The following is a 10,532-nucleotide window of genomic DNA, read 5'->3' on the forward strand; positions in this document are numbered from 1 at the left end:
TCACTACCCTGGAGTGCCCTCCCACTTAGGAGGCATAGTCAGAACATTGACTAATTCTAAAAAACAAAACAAAATCCAAATAGGAGTGAGCTCCTCTGCGGGTGGATAATTTTTATTCTTTCACATTCAAAAAGAAACCTTTAATGTGTCAGAGTTAACTGCACTGCCAATTTTAATTCAGAGAGAAATGTGCCTCAGCAATGGGAAAGTCTGGGAAAAACACTGCCAAAGGCCACCTCTCAGCCAGGTGTTAGATCCCTTGATTTTTGTCTGACTTGCTGCTTTTGAAATGCTGCTTCCCCCTTTACTTTCCTTCGTTTGCCATTAGCACTTGGACACTGTCACATTTTAGGTTTGGGAGCATTTTATGTGCTTGCAAGAACACTTTGATTTTCTTTTTATCTATTTCCCATTTCTATTCCTCATTTATTTTAGTGCTTTGCTAAATTTTCACGAGATTAGGTTTTCAGAGTGAAGGCGTCACTTTAGAGTGCATGTGAAAGGGTCCCTGGGGACCCACTCCCTTCACTTTCTATTTTTTCCTGACATTTTTGTGCCTGTCAGCAGCTGATATCATTCTGCTTTGTTTCAGCAGCAATTCCTTCTTCCACAGCAAAGGTCTTCTTCACAGCACCATCCTGGCCAGTCAGGATTCATACTGCCATCATGTAGTCCAGTGGTCCCCAACCTTTATTAGGCTGGGGACCGGCAGGGCATCGGGCTGCGCCCGCGGGGGCCGCGCCTGCGCGGGCCACGCCCACGCTTTGGGCCGCGCCCGCGAGCCATGGCCACAAAGGCCATGGCGCCGGGCCACAAAGGCCATGGCGCCCAGCCCTGATTCCCTCTCCCCGCCCTCCCGCAGTAAGAAGCTTCCCGGGTCGCAAGATTGCGGCCTGGGAAGTTTTTTACTGCGGGGGGGGGGGGCGGGGAGAGGGAGCCGCGGCCCGGCACCATGGCCTTTGTGGCCCAGCGCCGGGCCGCGGCCCGCAGGTTGGGGACCACTGATGTAGTCCATCAGATCTGGCTGTATAACAACATCATTGAGGAGAAACAAACTCTTTTTGCTCTCTTTCTGAAAGGGCAAAAGGCATACTCAGTGCTCACACAATTAAATCTGTTCCCATCCTTGGTTTGGTAGTTTCATTGCCCAGCAGTAGCATGCACTAAGACTGAGCCAGTCCAGTTTTGGTCCTGCATCATTATACGAGACTGATTGAAACACATTCTGCTCCAGTTAGCAACATGCTAACATATCCAGCTTGCTTGGCCTCATGGGGGTTTACGGCTCATGTCTCCATGTCCTTTACATTTTGCCAGTCAACAGGTACTTCTGTAACAGATTTCCATTGCATTTTTCATTGCATGGTTTAAAGATGGCTGCCACCTATGGCTGCTGCATATGAAGTCTTCACATCAATATTTTAAAAGAAACTGGAAGATAATAGTCACTGATGTGGGTGTTTCTTTTAAAAATGGTTTTCCTTTTATTCATACTATTAGTATCTTTAACCTGCTCCTAGTGGAGCGGATTAAATAATTGGTTAAGGGCCCCGAGGGTGGGCCCTGTCCAGTTCAATCCATGCTGTCAAAACATATCCAGGTGCTGCTACTGGCTAACTGTTACTGGCTAAAATCTAAACAAAACTCCACAACATCAAAACTAAATTAGGGTTATGGAAGTTTGATGTAAATTAAATTCTGCTCTCATATGCAATGGAAGTGAAATAAGGATTTCAACTATTGGATGCAACAGAGAAGATGCCTGATGAACTGTGGCAAGAAATTCAATCAACTGTTATTGAAACAGCAGTTAAACACAATGCGCACAAGAAGCCAGAAAAAAAGATCATAATGGCTCTAAGATGAAGCTATAAGTATTGCTGAATGTAGAAAAGCAGCAAAAGCTGCAGGCAAAAGGAAGGAAGCAAGAAAATTAAATCCAGATTTTCAAAGGACCACAAGAATACACAGTGAAGCTTACTGGAATCAGAAAGGCAAGCAGTTAGAAGCCATTGTATATACAACATTTGGTGACACTGACTGGTTCAAAATAGAGAAAGGAGTGCACTAAGGTTGTATTCTTTCCCCCTTCCTGTTTCACTTTTATGCTGAGATCATTATGAGAGAGATTGAACTCAAAGAATCCAACACTGGAATTAAAATTGGAGGAAGGAATATAAATAATTTTCAGTAAGCTACTCTCCTATCAGAAACTAATGAAGGCCGAGAACTGCTGATTACAAAGGTCAATGAAAACTATTTTTTAAAGAAACAAAGGTCAATGAAGTTAGAATTTTGACCTTTTCCTAAACACTAGAAAGACAAAAATAATGACTACTGAAAAAAACAGACATATCACAATAACAGTTGATGGTGAAGAGATCGAATGTGTTCAATAATTCATTTTTCTTGGATCGCAAATTGATGTGAGTGGTGATTGCAGTATGGGAAAAAAGTCAAATTGCTCTGGATAACTCAATAATGATGAGCTTGAACCAAACATGAAAAACAAAGAAATAAGGCTGACTACCAAATGTAGATTAGTTAGATATATCATATTTCAAATAGCCACTTATGGCTGTGAAAGTTGAATGATGAAAAATAGGCCAAGAGAAGAATTGATTACTTTCAACTCTGGTGTTGGAGAAGGCTTCTGTGGGTTCCATGGACTGCAAAAGTCACAAACAAGGAAATCTTACAGTGCATAAAGTCTGATATATCATTGGTAGGCAAAATCATGAAACTCCGGCTCACTTACTTCAGCCATATCATGCAATCCAGCTCAATGGAGAAAGCAGTTATGCTAGGATTGGTCAGTGGAAAAAGGAAACCAGGCTGACAAAGAGCATGGTGGTTGGATGCAATCAAAATGGACACTGGCCAGAACATTGCATGGCTGAGGGAGGCAGTACAGAATATGGGGATTGTGGCAACAGCTGTGCCATGGGATCACCAAGAGTCAGACACAAATGAATGGCTGACAACAACAATTGCTTCAGTGTAGTAGGCAACACAAGACGTTTGACTTGATCATTGTGTGCTTAGTGTGACACATGGATAGATGTGCATCTTAGGCCTACATGGGTTGCATTTTTGCCAATCTGACTTTGATGGCAGGAGCAAAGAATCATGTTTTCTAAGCACATGGAGCCCCAATTTGGATCAGAACCATGGTGCAAGGGGGTTTGGTCTTTCCTGTGCTGCTTTCCTGTCCTGAAGTAGACCTTATTTGCCCTGCTGGGGGGCTGCACATGTACTGGAGTTGAGCCTTTCATGGAGCAAACAGTGATCCCAGGGCTGTTTCAGATGGGAAAAGAGCATGGGGGAGCTGATGCACTTTCTTCCTTCATTTCATGGCGCCAGTCTACATTATGACCCTAAACAGTTGGAAGATAAGATTTTCCCACTCCTGACATCTGACTCTTTTTAATATATATATATATATTTATTTGTTTTACAAAGTTACAAAAAGAATAATGATAGCGGTTACATATAATAACAGATCCCTCCATTTAATATGTTATGTACTTTTGCCCAAGATTTACAAGATTATGTACTTTTGCCCAATCCACCACATATGGAAAAAAGATCCTACTTTTACTTTACACTTCCAACAACCATCATTATTAGGCTTGGCGACCGTTCCCTTTGGGCGCAGCCAGCGCCGCACTGGGGAGAGGGCGGCGCCGGCAGCGGTGTGACAGCGGGCGCAACCACGCAGGCGCAGAATTCTGCGCCTGCCTGGTTGCGCCCGCTGTCACGCCACTGCCGGCACTGCCCTCGCCCCCGCGGCGCGGCGCTGGCTGCGCCCGGAGAGAACAGCCGCTTCGGTGGCCGAATCGCATAAGCCTGATCATTATAGCCCTTGGACATTTTAACTATTGTTATATACCATCTATAAAACATCTTATACCAATTTTCTCTCAAGATTTGAGTATTCGTTAATTTTGGGAGCTTAATCCACATACATTCCCAGTCTTCCATAGCAATATTAGTTCCCAGATTTTGCATCCATTTAATCATGCATGTCTTAACCTGTTCTGTTTCCATTTCTTATCTCAACAAAGATTTGTAGATTTGGCCCTGCAAATGAGATTCAGCTTGCAGTAAAATATTCTCAAATTCTGGGGGTGGTGCTCCCAGTTTCGGTTTCTTGATGAATTCAGATTTAAACCTAGAAAGCAATTGATTATATTCTAACCATTTTATTTCCATTCCCTCTTTTTAAATTATTGTATATCCTTAAATTCTCCCATCCTAGGTAACAAGTCTTTATAGTTTAAACAAGTTAACCTTTTTGCAGTATTCTTGAGAAATAAGGTTCTACTGGGGACTTCAGCAGGGAGGATGAAGAGAAGAGTATGCTTTTGTATCTGTTCCATATTTTCAGCAATCCAGACGACCATTCGCTAAGGCTCACTTTCTCCTTTTTTTTGTTTTTCGATGTAGGCGAAAGCATACTCTGAAGTCCTTCTCCAAGACCAGCTTTTTCCAAAATTAAGTCTCTGGCCATCGGGTCTGTAATCAAATCTGCAAGAGCAGTGAGAATAGCTGCATGCAAATAAAGTTTCAAATTTGGAATGGTTTGACCACCTCATTTCTTCTCATCTTGCAAAATTTTAAAGGCCAGTCTTGGTCTCTTGTAATCCCAAATGAACATATTTATTTCAGCTTGCCACTTATGAATAGTCTCATCTTTTATCGATAAAGGCAAAATTTGAAACAAAAAATTGAACTTGGGTAAAATATTAATTTTGATTGCTGCCATATGGGCCGACCATAGAAGCTTTTGTTTGGCCCATCTTACCAAATCCAGTTGCATCTTGGTCCAAAGCTTTAAGTAGTTATTTGACATTAACATAGTAAAATCAACAGCAAGATGTACTCCAAGATATTTAACAGTCTTTGGATTGACTTCACAGCCAGAGCTGTCTCTAATCTGTTGTGCTTCAACATCTGATACTCCAATCAATATAATTTTGGTTTTAGCTCTATTAACCTTATAGCCAGATTGTAGCCCAAAATCTTTCAACAATCAAGTCTTCGGGGGGAGGCGGGATACAAATAAAATATAATAATAATAATAATAATAATAATAATAATAATAATAATAATAATAATAATAATAATAATAATAATAATAATTTCCATGGATTGCAGCAAATATGTAACAAAATTCTTGATAGGTAACCTCTCTGAAAGTGACCATTTTCCGATAATGCTTTCATTAGATATTTGCCATGACTCAGATAGTCCCCTTCCTAATGCTTCTGCCATTATGGCCCCGAGTACAAGCAGCGATGATCTGGAGAACTTAGTCTCCGCGGATCTGTAGAACCCTCAGGATGCCGTTCCTGGCTCCTGGTGCAACCAGCGAGCGAGATTTGCACACCTCGCTCAGGTATGCCAGGTGCTTCTGCTCCTGGCCCTCTGCTTGGCTCAGGAGCCCGTTACAAAACGGGCTAGCATGGTGTCATCTTCCTGTTGTCTCCTTCATTAAAGGTTTTTGTATTGTATTGTAAACAAATCAAACAGTTCTGTTGTGGTTGTCAACAGATTAGTTAATATACAAACAACATCATCTACATAACTTTTTAACTTGAATTCTTCCCCTTCCACTTTTATTCCCATAAGCTTATCTGATACTCATATCTTAATAGCTAACATTTCCAGAACCAAATGAAACAACAATGGTGATAGTGTGCAACCTTGTCTGGTGCCTTTTCTAATTTAGATAATATCCTTGGTCAGCATTCCATTAGTCAGAATTCTAGTTTCTTGAATTAAGCTCGAAAACATTTCTCCACAACCTAGCCAGTCTAAGGTTGTTTGCAGAAATTTCCAATGAACATAATCAAATGCCTTTTCAGCATCCTCCCCCTCCCCAAAAAGAAAGCTGTTTGCAGTGGGTTTTTACGAGCAAAGCCCATTGCATTTAAAACCAAGCGTATATTATTCTTCATCTTTATGGATGAGAGTTATTGATGCTTGTTGCCAGGAGTCTGGTAACTTCTCTTCCGGGTGATCTATTACATCATTTATAATCTGTAGTAATACAGGTATGATAACTTGAGCTAACTTCTTGTAATATGTTGAAGAAAGGCCATCCGGTCCCGGTGCCTTTTGCAACTTCATTGCTGATATTGCCTCATTTATTTCCTGGGCTGAGACCCTTTGGTTCAAAATTTTGTTGTGTTCTTCTGAAAACTTGTTTATAGGAATATCCTTACAAAAAAACAAAAAAACATCCATCCATTGGTTGTTCCTTATCTATTTGAAATATATTTTGAAAAAACATTTAATGAAACAACTCTGAATTTCCTCTTCAGTACAATATTATTTCCCAAGGTGTTTCAATTTACCGATTGCTTCTTTTTGAAAGTTTTCCTGCAGTTTGTAAGCCAGCCATCTTCCAGGTTTGTTGGCCCATTTAAAGTTCTTTTGCTTTAAGTAATCCAATTTTTTCCACATTTTTTCTGTTTCTATATTGTCTCCTTTAATCCTCAGTACTTTCAAATTATACTTCTGCAGAAGTTTTCCAATCTTGTAAATCTAATTCATTCCATTATATCCTTATGTTCTCCCAGCTGTTTAGTATTATCATCTACCACTGCCTTCAGCCCATCAATCCTATCGCAGAGGGTTTTCTGCAATCTTGAATTGCCTTGATTTGTTGATTATGTAAGCTTACAGCAAATGCTTTCAGTTCCTGGCTTTGCTTTTCTAGGAGGCATTCCATTTGAGACATATCCAGAGTTTCTTGAGATTCTTCAGATGCTATCTCTATTTCTTTCTTCTGTACTTTACCTTTCTTGGCTTTTCTTGAGGCAGCCATTTCCTTCTTGCATCTCCAGAAAGCAAGAAGATCAAAAGTTGCTTTTTCTTTAGGTGATCTAGATCAGTGGTCCGCAACCTCTTTTGTGGTGCGGACCGCTGCTGATAGATGGGGGGAGAGGGTGACCCAGGGCCCTGGGCATGCGTGGCAGCCCCCGCGCAAATGCGCATGCACAGACCAGTTGCACATGCATGTTTGCATCCAGCAGCGTTCGACACAGTAGATCATGAGCTTTTAGCTCATTGCCTCGCCGATGCCGGGATCAGAGGGACTGCCCTTCAATGGCTGATCTCCTTTCTCCGGAATCGCGGACAGAGGGTAGCATTAGGAGAGAGCTCATCAAGCCGTCACCAACTGGCTTGTGGAGTCCCCCAAGGGGCAATTCTCTCTCCAACTCTATTTAACATCTTTATGCGCCCTCTTGCCCAACTGATGCAGAGGTTTGGGCTGGGTTGTAACCAATATGCTGATGATACCCAACTCTTCCTCCTGATGGATGGCCACCCTGACTCTCCCCCAGAAACATTAGCCAGCTGCCTGGAAGCGGTGGCGAGGTGGCTCAAGCAGAGTCGTCTGAAGCTCAACCCTTCAAAGACGGAGGTCCTGTGGCTGGGCAGGAAAGGTCCAAGTGAGGAAGTGCGCCTACCCAATCTGGATGGAGTGCAGCTAACAGTGGCCCACTCCACCAGAAACCTGGGAGTGATACTTGATGCCTCCCTCTGTATGGAGGATCAGATCACGATGGTAGTGCGGCTGGCATTTTACCACCTTCGCCAAGCCAAACTACTAATGCCCTACTTGGCCCCGGAATACCTAGCCACAGTGATCCACGCGACGGTCACCTCTAGGCTGGACTACCCTTATCCTTGATCCGGAAACTGCAATTGGTCCAGAATGCGGCTGCCAGGGTCCTCACAGCAACACCTCGGAGGTCCCACATCCAGCCCATTCTTCAGCAGCTGCGCTGGCTCCCAGTTGAATTCTGGATCAGGCTCAAGGTTTTGGTTATCACCTTTAAGGCCATACGCGGTCTGGGCCCAGTATACCTGAGGGATCGCCTCTCCGCCTACACCCTTCAAAGAGCCTTGCGCTCTACTACCTCCAACCTCCTGGTGGTCCCTGGCCCCAAAGAAGCCCACTTGACCTCAACCAGGGCCAGAGCTTTCTCCATTCTGGCCCCCACCTGGTGGAACGAGCTCCCAGAGGAGATCAGGGCCCTGATGGAACCCAAACAGTTCCACAGGGCCTGCAAAAGGGAGCTCCTCCACCAGGCATTTGGTTGAGGTTGACCTGGACCATCACTTCCAATTGGCCTTCAGGCCCCCCCCGCCTCCTATTATGACCGCCACCTATCTGCCTAACGCACTGGGTCCCAGTAAGAGTTGAGCTGAGGCTCCTTTGCAGTTCTATCTTATTATTACTGCTATTATCATGTTGGAATTATTATTGCTGTATTGTTATTGCTGTCACATGTGTTTCCTTATGTTATCTGTACCTGTTTCTTGTTCCCTGTAAACCGCCCTGAGCCTTCAGGTTGAGGGCAGTATATAAATATAAATAAATAAATAAATAAATAAATAAATAAATAAATAAATAAATAAATAAATAAATAAATAAAATAAACATGTGCAGTTTCGCACATGTGCGGGCCTGCTGTGCATGTGCGCTTGAGCTCCCGGCGGGGTGCAAATGCACATGTGCGGTGGTTCTGTGCATGCGCACATGCGCGAAACTGCCGCACGTGCGCGTTTGTGGCCCCGCCGGACGCAAACACGCATGTGTGGCAGGTATGCGCATGCACGTTTGTGCCGGCAGCATGCTGGCAGCTACGCTTCCCTCTCCCTCCCTTCCCAAAGTAAGAAGCTTGCTGGGCTGCAAGTTAATCGGCCGCTTTGGCGGCCGATTTGCTCGTGGCTTAGCGAGCTTCTTGCTGCGGGAGGGGGCGGGGAGAGGGCGCCGCGGCCCGGTGCCGAGGCCTTCATGGCCCGGCGCCGGGCCACAGCCTGGGGATTGGGGACCACTGAGCTAGATGGCTTGTAAAGAGATTTTGGTTTTGGCATTAACCTATAAAGTATTTAATTTCTTCCCCAAAATTAGAACAGGTTACATCCAGAATATCAGACCAACCCAGCTAATCACCTAGATCACTCCTTTTGAATAGATTTTTAAACTAAGACCACTATTAACAGTAATAACAATAGTAACAGTGATAACAATTATTACTCGTAATCTTAACAAGTTGACCTAGTCCCCTAAAATACTATAAAGCAGCAGTTGTGAACAATTGTTTTGCTGTTTCATCAATACAAAATTCTTAATACAATCAAAATTGACAAGCTTATTTAATAGACAATTAGGAAGGGTACAACCATTTAAATGTTTAGTTATGACACACAACTGGAATAGTATCTATATTAAAGAAACAGCCAAATTTCAAAAGGTTCACCCAAGAAAAATTTTGAATAATCAAAATATTAACAAATAAAATGAACCCCTCCCCATAAAAGACGGGGGCAAAAGTAAAAGAAAAAACCCAATTCTAAACCTCCCCAAAAGAAAATAAATCCAGAAATATAGAAAAAAGGAAAAAGGAGTAAGAAAGTAAGATCCTAGTTTCTGCAAGATCGCAGTTCCATCAACAAGTAAAAGAAAAAATTCAAAAATTAAAGATAAAAACTAAAAAATAAATAAATCCAAACGGAGCCGGGCAGTCTTGAAGACAGCTAATGGGGCTTTCCCCTTCATTTCATAAGACACCACAGCTGTGAAGAAGTAGCAGAAGAAAAAAAACAGAATTATATTCCATGCCCTGGAGGGACAGGCAAATAAAAAATAAAGAGTAAAATAAGGAGAGAAGAAAAGGGCAAAAAGTAACCCAGAAGGGGCAAGGAAGAGAAAGAGAATAAAAATTAGAAACAACAAAATTTTGGCAGAATTCAGGCAGAATTGTAGATGGTGGGAGGGAGCTTCCTATCTGTACACAGCCCGAGGCGCCGCGGGTGCCACGGACTGAATAAAAGAGTACGGGGTAGTGGGGAGGAGTTAGGGCGGGACCGGTCCGGGATAAAAACTCGGAGGTGTCCAATCAGGAGCCGCGAGTGCCACTCGAGGGCCAAGTGGCCACTTGGCCCGCCCTGGACTGGCCACCCACATCCGCCATTTCCCCACTTGCTGCTGAGCTGGACGCATCTCCAGCAGGACCAGCGCCTCCTCCTGTCGCCAGCGGCCCGCATACAGCCGCCAGCAGCCTGCCTTGCCGCCCTCCAAACCGGCTTCTCGCCTGCCGCCCACCCACCGCCACTTTCACATGCCCCACTGACCCTGTTGCGAGCCGCGCCGCCGCCAGAGCCACAAAGCGCCTCCCGACGCCTCAGCCCGCCGCACAAGCCGGGAATCGGCCCCTAAAGCCGCCGCTGCCGCACGAGGCCCAGGAGACGCCCGGCAGCATTGCTCCCTTGCCCAGGCCGGGAATCGCCCCTTAAAGCTGCCGCTGCCGCCGCACGAGGCCCAGGAGACGCCCGGCAGCATCGCTCACTTGCCCAGGCCGGGAATCGCCCCAAAAGCCACCGCCGCCGCCGCCGCACGAGGCCCAGGAGACGCCCGCCAGCATTCCTCCCTTGCCCAGGCCGGGAATCGGCCCCTAAAGCTGCCACCGCCGCACGAGGCCCGGAAGACGCCCAGCAGACTCACTCCCTTG

General features: G+C 44.6%; 1 long non-coding RNA gene across 1 annotated transcript in view; it reads left to right on the forward strand.

Moving 5' to 3' along the window:
• The window catches only part of LOC143831260 (uncharacterized), a 59,580-nt gene extending 55,094 nt beyond the window's left edge, over window positions 1-4,486 (forward strand). The window contains exon 3 of the long non-coding RNA XR_013228773.1: window positions 4,450-4,486. This is a non-coding gene — a long non-coding RNA (uncharacterized LOC143831260). The remainder of the gene's footprint in view (window positions 1-4,449) is intronic.
• The last annotated feature ends 6,046 nt before the right edge of the window (window positions 4,487-10,532 follow it).

The sequence above is a fragment of the Paroedura picta genome, chromosome 3 (assembly GCF_049243985.1).
Source record: "Paroedura picta isolate Pp20150507F chromosome 3, Ppicta_v3.0, whole genome shotgun sequence".
Lineage (NCBI taxonomy): Eukaryota > Metazoa > Chordata > Lepidosauria > Squamata > Gekkonidae > Paroedura > Paroedura picta.